Raw genomic sequence first — 12,738 nt, forward strand, 5'->3', positions numbered from 1 at the left:
CGTGATATTTGCAACACGATTGTTGCATTAGTAATTACGAGTAACAAATAATTTATGTGTCTACAGAGAAAATTTAAGTACCTAATACTAACTAAGAAGTGCTTATCAGAATTTTTAGTTAATTTATACAGAGCAGCACAGAAAGCATGCTTTATATTTATAATTATAATTAATAATTATGTAACGGGTGTATTTTTTTAATTTGTCGTTATAATTGACGGTAACTAAAAGAAAGTTGAATATACCCGGAAATATATATATACTATATACTACTCGTATTTAGAAAAAATCTAAAATCGTCAACTTATACTAAATTAATCAGACCACAAATGAAACCATAAATAAAAATTCTACAGCACCTGACGTTTTTGAAAAATCATTCCGTATAATAAGTCGTTTCACCAAAGAGCAGGGATTTCTTCTTTGATTACAGTGAATACAGTGAATTTTTTAAGTATACCGATTTTCAGGACTCGTCGTATATTCGTTTAAAACGAAGTTTTAGAAAAGTGAAGGTTGACGTGTGCCCTAATTTTTATTTTTCAGCCTCATTCATGTCACTCTTCGACGCTTGAAACTTGAATTGAATACAAAATAGCAATTTCCTCCCAAGACACTTTCTTAATAATAGTCACTCTTTGAAACCTTCTGGAGAACAATAAATATTTTCCATTTGATAACAAATTATATCAACATTCAGTGGCGCAGACAGAAATAGTTTAGGGGGTGTTTACCTATGTAAAAATTTCGGGCACTCATTCGAGTATCACATGAGAGTTTGTATGTAGCACGTGTTTTTTATACTATTTTTTCTATTGAGCAATTGTTAAATTGAAATGATTATTATATGTGACAGTTAAAATTTTTGTCATTTGATGGTACCCAATGCAGTACCTAAATTGCTTGAAAATAGCTCAAATTGCATTAGTTTTGATAAAATATGTTGTTTCCAGTATGCACAGTCAGTGATGGTAAAAATGTAGCATAAAATGCTTCTAAAAACAGTGTCACAACAAGCATTTTGAGTTACTGAAAACAGTCGCACAAAATCCCATTGTGACACCTAATATATATATATACTACAAAATAATTTTGCCTGATTTTGTTCTGGGGGGAGGGCTTAACCCCAAAAACCTCCGCCCTCGCTGCGCCACTGTCAGCATTTATTCATTTTTTGTTAAGTTAAACACAAGTTCAATTATTTACAAATACATTGACGTATTCTATAAACAAACAAAACGAGAATAATTATAATTGCATTAGTTTCAATCAAAAGTCGTACAAATCAATATAATCCAATTATAGTTACGTAAATGCAGTTCATTTAATTGCAGGTTGGAAATAATTCTATTTAGTTCACGTGACTAAAACCAAAAGCGCGAAATTTGAATTCTCACCGCCAATTCTATAAATAGTTTATGTTACAATGAAACGTGCACAATGACCGTTCTTTTAAAATAACAAGTCAACCCCTCAAAGTCAAAGTAGTAGTGCAAACAATTGCGAAAATGGGGGAAATGTGTGAGCCATACACGTAATTGATTTGATTATCATCGTGATGTTGATTTTGCCAAATTCAGACATTCTGTATGTGGCATGTTTGCAGTATATGTTTAAGCTAATCATGTTTCCTGTCTGTTACAATCCAAGGGTGGAAAAAGCCACTTTTTCGCTCTTCGTGTCGACTTATTGATTCTCTTATACATAATAGTTGAACTAAAAGCACCGGAATAGAAGTGATTGATGAGGTTATATCATGTTGAATGCAATATTTTATTTTTAAATTACTTCAGTGGGAATAAATCTTTAAAGTTATTTAGATCGAGCTTTAGTCAACACTTTCAAATGAGAGAATCGTCGTCGTTTCATCAACGAAGTAATGAGCTAAATGTGGTGTATATTTACAAAATGAGTTAAACGAAAGTTTGCAAGAAAGCAAACAAGGGATGTTCAGTCCCCCATTGTCAAAGTTTTCACGTAATTTAATAAGAATAAGAAGTTGTTAAAGACGAGGGATGATAAGTAATGTTGCACAAGCGATTAGCTTCCGACAGTCCAAACCAAACACATAAATAATCCACGAGTTGAAGAAATTTCTAGATAAGGTAATGTCGCAATTGAGTTGATCCGATAGTCGACATTCTTTTCTAGGGTGTAATGTAAATGAAGCCAAAAGCTGGATAAACTCTCTGTAAATTGCTTGTTTACCCGTCGATTCCACACATACAACTGGTGGAAAAGCTAAGGCAGGGGTAGGGAAGAGTTATCCACTACGTGAGATTTTAAAATAGGAAAGGGATTTTTACGGAGAATAATAATGTACTTGGAAGATTAATTTCACGGCAGCACCACATTATGCAGCCACATCATCTTTCTGATGGCGCTGGAATTTTTCTCGAGGATTAATTAAGCGAACGATGCTTTCATGCAAAAATATTTTTTTACATAGAAGTACACTAATTAATATTTGACTTCAGATTGGGTAAGGATCGGTTAATATAGACGGAGTTCGGTTACGAGGTTAACCGCAAAACCAAACCCGCAATTAGAGAAAGGTGCGAGTCGAGGGCATGAAAGTAATTCAAAGTTACATGTTTCAATTTAAAATTTTTCACTTCTCTAAAGTGATTTAACAAAATTATATTTTGTCATTTGACGGTGCAGCCAGCGTAAAAACTCATTTTGTCATTTTTCCGTTAAATTTGGATCATAAACTGCGTGTTAAATTAAGATTCTTGTCATAATGCAAGAGAAAACGCTATTTTTATGACAGTCACATGAGCACCAAGAAAAAGACTCAAGTTTAAAGATATACTCGTAAAATTGACAACGAATTAGTGATTGAAATTAAGTCTAAAATAAACATGGAGTTTTTTGGTTTGGCATGATTAAAAAAATCTCTTTTTCGACAGTGTAGTCAATTCAAAAAAGTTAATTAGTAAAAGACTTGAAATTTTGGTTGATCGGAACCAGTTTTGTCTTAACATTTCGATCAGTTTTGTATCCCCGAAATTGCAATTCATCATGATGTACCATAAAAAATAAATTGCATGTACCCTGCTGGTACTCTAGTCTTGCATCGTGGGTGTGTTTTGATCACTCGCGAGTTTATGTCGTTCCATAAAGCCTCACCATGGTTTAATGTCAAACTTCTTTCACAAAGCATAAACAGAAACCGTTCTTAAAATAAAGCCAAATAAAGTTTCGTTTTGAGTAAAATCCGGCATAAAATTACAAAACAGTGACTGTGTTTATTTATAACATTATCATTTAAAGCGAGCTGTTCGTGCGAAACTAGAATATTCAACTTTACCACTCCTTTGAGGAGATCTCTCAGGCAGTAACATTCAGCATTTTATCCTTTTAGTCGTGTAATAAACGTTCAGAATTTCACTATTCCAACATACGCTGATTAGTGCCACATTAAAGTATCATGAATCACGTTAATAAAGACACATTACCGTCGAAACAATTCGCATATCTACCATTAAATGCGAGCCATTTCTGCATTTGCAATGTTATAATTCAAATGAAAAAATCCAAACGTTGCTAAAGCTGAAAAATATTTCAGCGAAATTTATTGTAAGCGTCCAAGCTGACGCTTCCCACTAATATTAGTAATTTCGTCGAAAAGAAAAAGTCCAACTTGCAATAAAATGAATATAAAAATGCTACAATAAAAATATATGATGCCCGTTAAAGAGGAATATCTGCCGTGAAATCTGGTCACGACCTTTAAATTATTACTTAAGTTTACGATTTGCTCGCTCTGTAATGAAACAGTTTTGTGTCTGTAATTGAATCGTCACAATGGACGAGGAAAATTCAATATCAAGTCGGAGAAAAGTCGAGAAATTTTCCTAATGTCACTCGATGTATTATACAGAGTGTCTGCTTTGAAATTACCTGAGACATTCTCTGCAGGTAGGTAACAAACCTCGGCCCCAATTCGCGTGAATTAAAATAATAATCAATCAATGTTTTTTTCAAAAATTTCCAATTTCATTTGCCTTAAAAGGCAATCTCGGTGTAAATAAAGCGTCAAGTGCTGTAATTGTACACGACATAAATTAGTTGAACAAGTTTACGTAATCCTCGGTTCACTAATATGATTAATAAAGGATTTGGCTTGTAACCAATCCGGCCCTGCTTTAGCGTCATTTTTTCGAACAACGTTCTGTAATTACAAATCTGTTCGAAATTGAATCGACCCACATGCTAGTCCCTCTTGACTACTATTCAATTCTTTTCATATTCATCGAACTCTGTTAAACTGTATTTAAACTATTCATCCGTAGTATCTAATCCGTCTTTTGTAGACAGATGAGGCTCATTGTGATTTTGTGTAAATTACATACAACACTCAGTGCATCCCATTGTCATCTAAACAAAATTCGAGTGCAAAGCCCTAGGCAAAACTGACTCATTGTAAAAACTCCAATTATTCTCCTATCATTCATCATTTCTTTTAATCAAACTCTTACACCGGCCATTTTATTGATGTAAAGCGATCTGACAAGTTTTTCCAGCCTCGTTACACTCCCATTTCGTTGCCATCCTTAATTACTCTCATACCAAAAATCATAATTAGTACCACATGGGCCTCATATCTCATCGTTTCACTCACAAAAAACCTCCTGAAAGACTACACAAAATGCCTACTTTAAATTGTAACTAATTGGTCCATTAAAACTCCTCGTTACAACATTCCGCCTGTTTTTTCCCGAAGAACTATTCTTGAAAATCGAAAGTACCGATTTAAAAGATTAGAGGCCGGACTCGATCTTTTTTAGTTTCAGACCGTAAAAGGAAACCAGTTTTAGAGATCGCGACAGCGAAAATTTATTGTTCGAGAAACATTGCCAAATCTGGAATGGTTTTATCGCAACGATAACCAAGGGGAGACCAAATTACAGACCCGAACAGGTGTTTAACACACCAAACCGGCCTGCAAGAGGGTGCAAACGCCTGTTTTTGCTTTAAAAGTGTCGAAAATTTGTAAATGAGCCACGTGACACGACACTGATGAAACTCAGACAAAATTAATTTAACCCGATCACACTTTCTTCATCCACTTTGGGAATTAGAGCCCTTTACTTGTCATTTATTGTATATATTTACAAATGCGGCTGCAAAATTAAAATTTAAATTTGTATTAACAATAATTATACAAATCCAGTTACAAACTTTTGGTCAAGGTTTTCAAGAAATTATGTCTTAATTAATCACCCGTTGTAGGAAAAAAATAAGTTTTTTTGAAATTATTTTAGCATAATGCATGGTGTTACTGCCAACCTCGAACAAGTGATAAAGTCACACGCCCACAAGATTCAAAACGAGCTCTAGGTAAGTTTTACAATAGCAATAAATTAAAAAATATCGTAATTTGGTTCACGTGACTGCAAAAATGACGTTACAAATTGCATTTACGAGACAAAGCTCCTGAAAAATGAGTCCACGGTTCGGCAATGCAGCCAATGCTGAGAAAAATCTCACGATTTTACTTTTAAAATTAGTGTTTTTCTTGTGATTCCTGCAAAAGAAAATACATTTTAATAAGTTGCACTTTTATGTTTTATGATTTTTTTGTGGAAAATCAGTCGTAATTTGTTATAACGAGTAATCGTAAGATCACTACTAGCAAAAACATAAAAAAAATCAACAGAAATAATTAGTCAAAGATCAAAATTTAAATATATATAATTATTAAATAAAATATGTTCTACATTTTGAAAAAATGTTTCACGTTATAAATAAAACTGTTTTTATTGGTGTGAATTATTTTGCCGAGGTCGCCACATTGTGATGAAAAATGGCAAAAATCCGCAAAGTTATTTATTAAGCTCATCACTTTCAAATCTGAACGGCTGACGTAGTCCCATAACGGAAATTAAATTAGAAAAGCATATTGCATGTAAAAACGAAAAATCGACCCGTGATATTTTACTTCCACTAAATTAAAAATGTCGGTTTCACTTCCTTCCGTTCTCTAAGTTACTCGAGGGATTTTACAAGACGAGAAAATCGCGAAATTGGACTTTTGTTTATTTAATTACAGTTTTGGCTTTTTCAAAAGTCAAAGTGATTTGTTCCAGTCAATTACTTTTGAAAAAAAAATGTTCATTTTGAGCGACTCAAATGTTATTTTAGACGGTAAAAGCTTATTGACGGTGATAGACGCGAATAATAAACATTGGCTAATATTTTGATGTGGAGTTTGAATGTACGTACTTCTGTTTAATTTATAATGTTGACTTTATTGAGATAAGTGCGAGTTGGAAATCGTTAATTGTCAATATTAATGACTCCGGAGCGATGATATTACTTGATATATACGAGAGCAGGTGAATAATTTTTATTCCGGTTCGTTTTATTAGTGCTGACACACCTTGTGCCTCTATAACTCGTATACGAGTCTTGAGACGTTCCCAGGATGTGATAAATCCCTCACATAACTAGAATAACAAACAATTTTTAATTACAAACGTATGTAAAAATTCTCACGGCTGGTCAATATCAACTTTAGTGGCATAGGACTTCTGAATGGGGCTACACAGCGCAGTCAGTCATCTCTGAATGGGTTGAGATCTTATCAATAAATGCGTTTCAGCTCGACGAGATTGAAGAAAATAAAAAAATAAAGCTGTCTGGCTGCATACAAAGTTTTGCCAAAAAATCGATACAGACAGGCCGGACGTATGAAATAATGAAAAAATGTCCGGCTTTATGGGCTACTAAAGGTCCATAAAAGAGGTATAACGGGTATAGGAGTGGGCGTTTATGTAACCGGTAGTAGCATTTTACATTACTCTTGCAGGAGAAATGATTCGACAAATCTCAAGGAGCGCCAAACGAATTTAATTATTTCGAGTGAAAATCGTGATATAGAGATATCTTCTGCATTGACTACCTTATAATTAGTTTTAAAATAATTTTTTTGAATTTTAATTAGACCACGTTCTGAGAAAATCCATTAAGCGAAGATTCGTCTCTGGTCTCCGATCTGACTTTATCGACATTTGATTACACTAAATTAAATATTCTATCAAGTTTTGATTGGACCGGCCGGATTTAATTTCCTTCGAGGTCCATAGGTCCCAGAGGCTGCGATTAAATCCAACACCCAAGTGAATATTTACAATGACCTAAGACTACACACAGTCATTTTATGATTTAGTATCATTTTTACGAGCAAACAGTACAAGAATCTGACGTTAACGGGGCACAAGGCGCGTTTTATTGTCTGTTCAACTAGATAGAAACTTCCTCAGTATAAAATTAAACACAGTGTTAATACCGGAAACGAATGAATTCGTCGTTCAAGACAGATCGAAATCACTGATTCCACCCTAAATCATGCTCTAATTAAAACGTCAACATCCAAACCAATCAAACTTGATGCTGTTGACAATTATGATGGAACCAGCTGAAAGGCGGGTGTCACGTGGATGGCACGTGTTTTATGCCCGATGCCCTTTGGTCCCACTAATAATACACCTATTGTATGCCTCAGCAACCAAACACAATCAGCGGCGTGTTTGGATAACAATGACGACGAACATGGGAATTATTATAATAAAAGCATGTTTACAGGGGACTTTCACGAATTTGGATTGGCAAACCTAAACTTCCTCAAAAATGACCTCGTATCTTGTTTTGGAAAAGGAAACAGTGACCACTTTTTAAAAGTATTCCGATTTTATCGCGTCTACCTGCCCATTTCCATTCCCAGATAAGCGATTACATTAAATGCCAAGCAAAACAATCACCAAAACTACTCCAATCTGTATAAACCAGCAAAAATATGTAAATTTCAATTAGCTAAACCTCTTAATCGCATTTTTGTTGTTGAAAACAGTGTCAGAAACAAGTTTCAAGGATGATGACACTGGTTAAAAAACACAGATCCGCATTTAAATCCGAAATTTATAACACGTATGTATTTTCAAGTTTGTAGACCTGAAAAAAACATTTTTACGACTTTATTTTCAAATTTCGCGCCGCATTACGTGTGGAGTAAATCATCGCCAGCTGTACCAACTTTGAAAAATTGTTTGTTCCGGGTCGAGATAAGTGAACTAGCTCGGAGGTGTTTAGTTTAGTAATTTATGTAAATTATACGTGATTCACCGGAAGAATCACGCGCGGGGAATTATGTTCCAATAGGAGTAGAGGATAAAGTTTTCTTAATTATCCCGAGTGCCGCTACGAGAATTCAAGTAACGTTTAATCCTTTTAGCGGTGACATCCGTTGCGATCGAGATAAAACTCTGTTATTCACCGATTTGTGTCTCGCTGGAGCCAATTCAGCAAAAAACTAATCAAGATTGATTAGTCGAACGGTATACAGGGGGCTCTGACTTATTAAACTAAAGACCCTGTATAAACACGACAGAAGTAATAAAATAAACATAAGTTTTTGAAGAAACATAAAAATAGGTTACTATTAAAAAATTGTAAACCTCAAAAACAAAATTATTAATTTCTAAAAATTTTATTCTTGATAAACCCTGCCATTTTTTTATAACTTTAATCATTCAACAATTATTATATTTTTCTTTTTATTTTAAATATTTTAACCAAAAAAAAAGCTTGGTTTCATTTCATTTGCTCGCTATACAGAGTGTCAGAACTTGCGCCCCAGAGAAAAATTTCAAGTAAGATACTAGGAACTAAGAAAAAAATGTTTAAAAAATTCTATCTGTCAAAAAAATTTGACATTTGACATTTTTTTATGTCTATTTAATGGTACTGATGATGATGTTTTCAAATAATTATTTAGTAAAGGTACAAAATTTTGCCAATAGAAGCCACAAATAACATACAATTTAGGATACAGCTTCGTTGTTTCCTCTTCTAACAGCCTGTAGCAAAAAAACTTGGAAAATTATTTTTCTAACAAAAATAAATAGTCAAAGTGCAAAACTCTCATAAATTCGAAATTTTTATAGATACAATTTTTTTAACATTTTTTCTAGAAACGGTGGTCAAATTCTACCGGATTCGAAAATGTTTTGTTAAGTATTTAATAAAACAAATGAAAAACATAATAAATAGTAAATGACCAAATAGCGCGAATTTTGAAATCACTTCTAAAAAAATCCATATTAATTTGATATAAAAGTTTTTAATGGCTTCAATTATTTTGGGATTCCTAAGGTTGAGTGTATGAGTGATGTCCCAACGGCAGGTCTAGCTAATGAAAGCTAATGTGTTACACTACCTTTCTTCCTCCGTGGAGCTTTAAGCCTTTAACCCTCCGTCACCTGCACTAATTCTCTCCAATTACGAGTCACTCGAGCACGTATTTAGAAAAAAATCACATTTCGACACAATTAGTCTCGACGAGAGATGAATGTGCACCCGAACACATGTCTCACATGTGCAAGACGAACGCACCGACTGCAAGAGCGCTCCTCGACCGGCGTATCGAAAGGGCGCAACCGTATTGTTTACTGGTCGGTGGCACATGGAATGGAACTCCGGCAGACTCCCGTAGGTGCCCCGAACAGGGGCGGCGCTACGCCTGACAAGCGTACAACAAACTCAAAAATCCTAATTCTTTGTACCAACTGTGTTAGCAAATTTCTTCCATTTTCTTTCGAACCTATTTTTAACGTTTCTCCATTGGCAAAAATTTAATCGGGAGTGAGTGTTGTCCCCCATTTTAGGGCCGCCACTGGTCCGGCAAAGAATTCGGACCCCCATTATTCCGCTTCTTTTGTGTCCCCGTCGCGTTCCATATTCATTGCACGCGCTCGAAGAGTTTTTGTTAAATACACCGAATATTTTAATACTTTCTCGGATTTTAGGATTATTAATCTCGGTTTTGAATGAGAAAAAAAATCATTTCAAAAGGGATTTGAGGTAAAGCTCGGAATTGGATTAGGGGAAAAACAATAAATGCGATAGTGTTTTGTTACTTTATTTCGATGGATCAAAGCCGAATTAACCATAAACAAGAGAAATGAAATACATAATGACTATTTACTTTACATTTGTCACAACGGACGGCACCCCTCGCTCATTTTGAATATTGATTATAGCCGGCGGTGGAAAAACAAAAACGGATTTCTTTACGAAATTGAAAACTATTTACAAATCCAGAAGGGGGTAATAATTCCACCAACATGTTGTCATATTTATATTTCTTTATTTTAAATTATTTCGTCTTGACTGATAGTGAATGTTGTCATAACCTACCACTGCAACTCAAGTCCGTGATTTTTTTTCCTTGATTATATTTATTTTTGATGATAAAACTATTTGAGTTGAAGTCGGTGTAGACTTAGCCTCATTTCTGTCAATTCAGTCCGAAAAACTTTAATTATCTTAAAGTTCGTTTCTCGGGAGCACAATTCGACCAAGCGAAGCAACAAAGCGGTTAATTTTGGTGTAATTCCCTCATTTGGTGTCGTGTAGATCCACATTGTCGAGTAGTTTCGAAATAATCCCAATTTCCTTTCTTCTAGCTTAATGAATTTTTAACCCGGCACTTGAAAACTTCCAACTTCAATAATATGCAAGTGCATGAAAAAAGTAATCAAGGGGAAGGCCCCAATTGGCGAGCGTGAACGGCCGTACAATTTCTCCGTTTCATTCGCAACTGACAAGTTTCATAAATTCGCAGGTAGATTTTTTTCGGTTGGAATAATGAAATTTCGATGGTAATTGCTCAATTTTGTTTTATGCGGGGTGGTTAACGAGGTACCAGTATCAGAAAACTACTTTAATAATAGATGGTTTAAAGCCGATTTATTTTAAGAGGCGGCTCTCGAGGCTTAATAAACTTGCTTAAATCCCATGTTTAGGAGAATAATGTAGTGCCGGATCTATGCTACTATTGTTCAGTTTTCAAGTTTTGGCTGCATTAGAACAGGCACCGCAATTTAGCATCAAAAAATATATAAAAATAAAAGTTTATGTTTTTAACAGACACAATTTAATAATGTATTAAATGAAGAAACAAAAATAGTGTGCCATGTAATTGTCTCAGTTGTTTAACAAACTTTTATCATTTTTTTACCGTAATGTTTGTAATCCCCTACAAAAAATTGCAGCCTTAAAGTTTGATGTTTCTTATTTATTAAAGTAGTAAAAATCGAATTCTTCTAGTTCCTAGTTTTTGTGTATTAAATTAAAAAAAAAAAGAAATCAAATTACATCAAAAAACAAAATCGGCCAATAAAATTTAAACAGTTTAATATTTTAAAACATAAATAAGTTCTACAAAGGATATCTCACAGAGACGGCCTATACAATAAAAATAAATTATTTTTTATTATACCTGCATCATAATCCTAAATTAAAACACGCTGCAGCGTACGTAATTTGGCCTTTATAGCACGCTGAAATTTTAAAATTGTGTAGGTAACAAGAAATAGTGAAATGTCTGGACCAATTACAACGTGAAAAAATGTGCTTAACAACGTAAACTAGTAACCGTCTCTACGAAAACGATTCACAAACAACCTTTGATAATTTTATTGTGTAAATTCACATTTTTTCAATGCTCATAAAAGATCGTAAATGGGACGCTGATGCGTCGTGCGTGTTTTAAAGGCTTGCTTATAAACTAGTATTAAAATATACTATTTTTTATCAAATATATCGTTTGTTTTATTTTTACACTTCAAAAAAACTATCAAAATGTTATTCATTAAAAAAAAGCATAAGCACTTATTCGCAAAACAATATCGCAAAAGTGAAGGTAAAAGCCCCTCATCTAATTTGCCACTTGAAATAAAAAATGAATTTTGGTGTTTTAAAATGATCATATTTTGTTGAAATTTTGACATGAAAACTGCATAAAATGTATATTTGCATTTAATGAAATATTAGCGGAGGTCGATTTTAATTGAAATTCAATTAATTTGGCGTCTGATGTTCCCCGAAGCAATTACCGCAAAAATTAGTAGGTACATCTTGAATTTCACTATCAGTCTGAACAAGCCATTAGTGTTACATTCTCTCCGGTCCTCCACTTGGGGTTGCGCTACCACGACTCCGGTCATCCTTCTCCGACCCATCTCCCAACAATGGCAAAGTGTCGTGGAGTGGCCCTTCGAAGGGGATATTTTGCATACTGCATGCACTTATTCAGCTATTGTGAGACTCCTGAATAAGCTCCAAGTCGCGTATGAATATGCTGCGAAGGCACTTCACTACGCTTCAACTTTTCACAATTTTAAATGTGCACCATTCAAGTGACTGTTTCGACATAGACCATTCGCTCTGTTTATAATTAACTAAAACTATTTAAATTCCTGCTGTAAAACTGTAGTAATTCTAAACGGAGCGTCATTCGATAGGGAAAACTTTGAGGTGCGACTGCTACAAAACGGTGACATGTAATCTATCAATTCTCTTCATTTCTAAAGCTTTAACTGGCCCTCTGAACGAATTAATCAGTCCCACTTAATAAATACGGCTTTATTTTTAGACGATGTAAACAATTTGTTGCAAGGCATAAATTTTAACATTTTTAAAGGCTCGCCGACAAATGAAAGACACGGCGGATCTGTTTTGGCTCCCTAATTTATAAATACGAAAAGAAAACTAGCGGTAGCACCAGGCTCTGATTTGACACGCCGGCCAACTTTAAGCAAACAAATATTACCTATGGCTTTATGCCAGCTAAATACAGAAAATAATAACAAAACAATCAATTTTCTGGTGAGAAAAGAGAAGAGTTTTTGATATAAGTTCTGAGAATGTTGCGAAAATTCCGTGTAACCC

The 12,738-nt window shown here is 34.2% G+C and overlaps 1 protein-coding gene across 2 annotated transcripts in view; it reads right to left on the reverse strand.

The window, feature by feature from the left end:
• Positions 1–9,429, reverse strand: part of LOC123005490 (kinesin-like protein CG14535) — an 86,752-nt gene extending 77,323 nt beyond the window's left edge. For both annotated transcript variants that reach the window (XM_044399272.1, XM_044399271.1), the window contains exon 1: positions 9,224–9,429. The gene's annotated coding sequence lies outside the window, so the exon portion shown is untranslated. The remainder of the gene's footprint in view (positions 1–9,223) is intronic.
• Positions 9,430–12,738: the final 3,309 nt, after the last annotated feature.

Source organism: Tribolium madens, unplaced genomic scaffold, assembly GCF_015345945.1.
Source record: "Tribolium madens isolate multiple individuals breed KSU strain unplaced genomic scaffold, Tmad_KSU_1.1 Scaffold_20;HRSCAF=117;Tcas5.2_LG4, whole genome shotgun sequence".
Classification (NCBI taxonomy): domain Eukaryota; kingdom Metazoa; phylum Arthropoda; class Insecta; order Coleoptera; family Tenebrionidae; genus Tribolium; species Tribolium madens.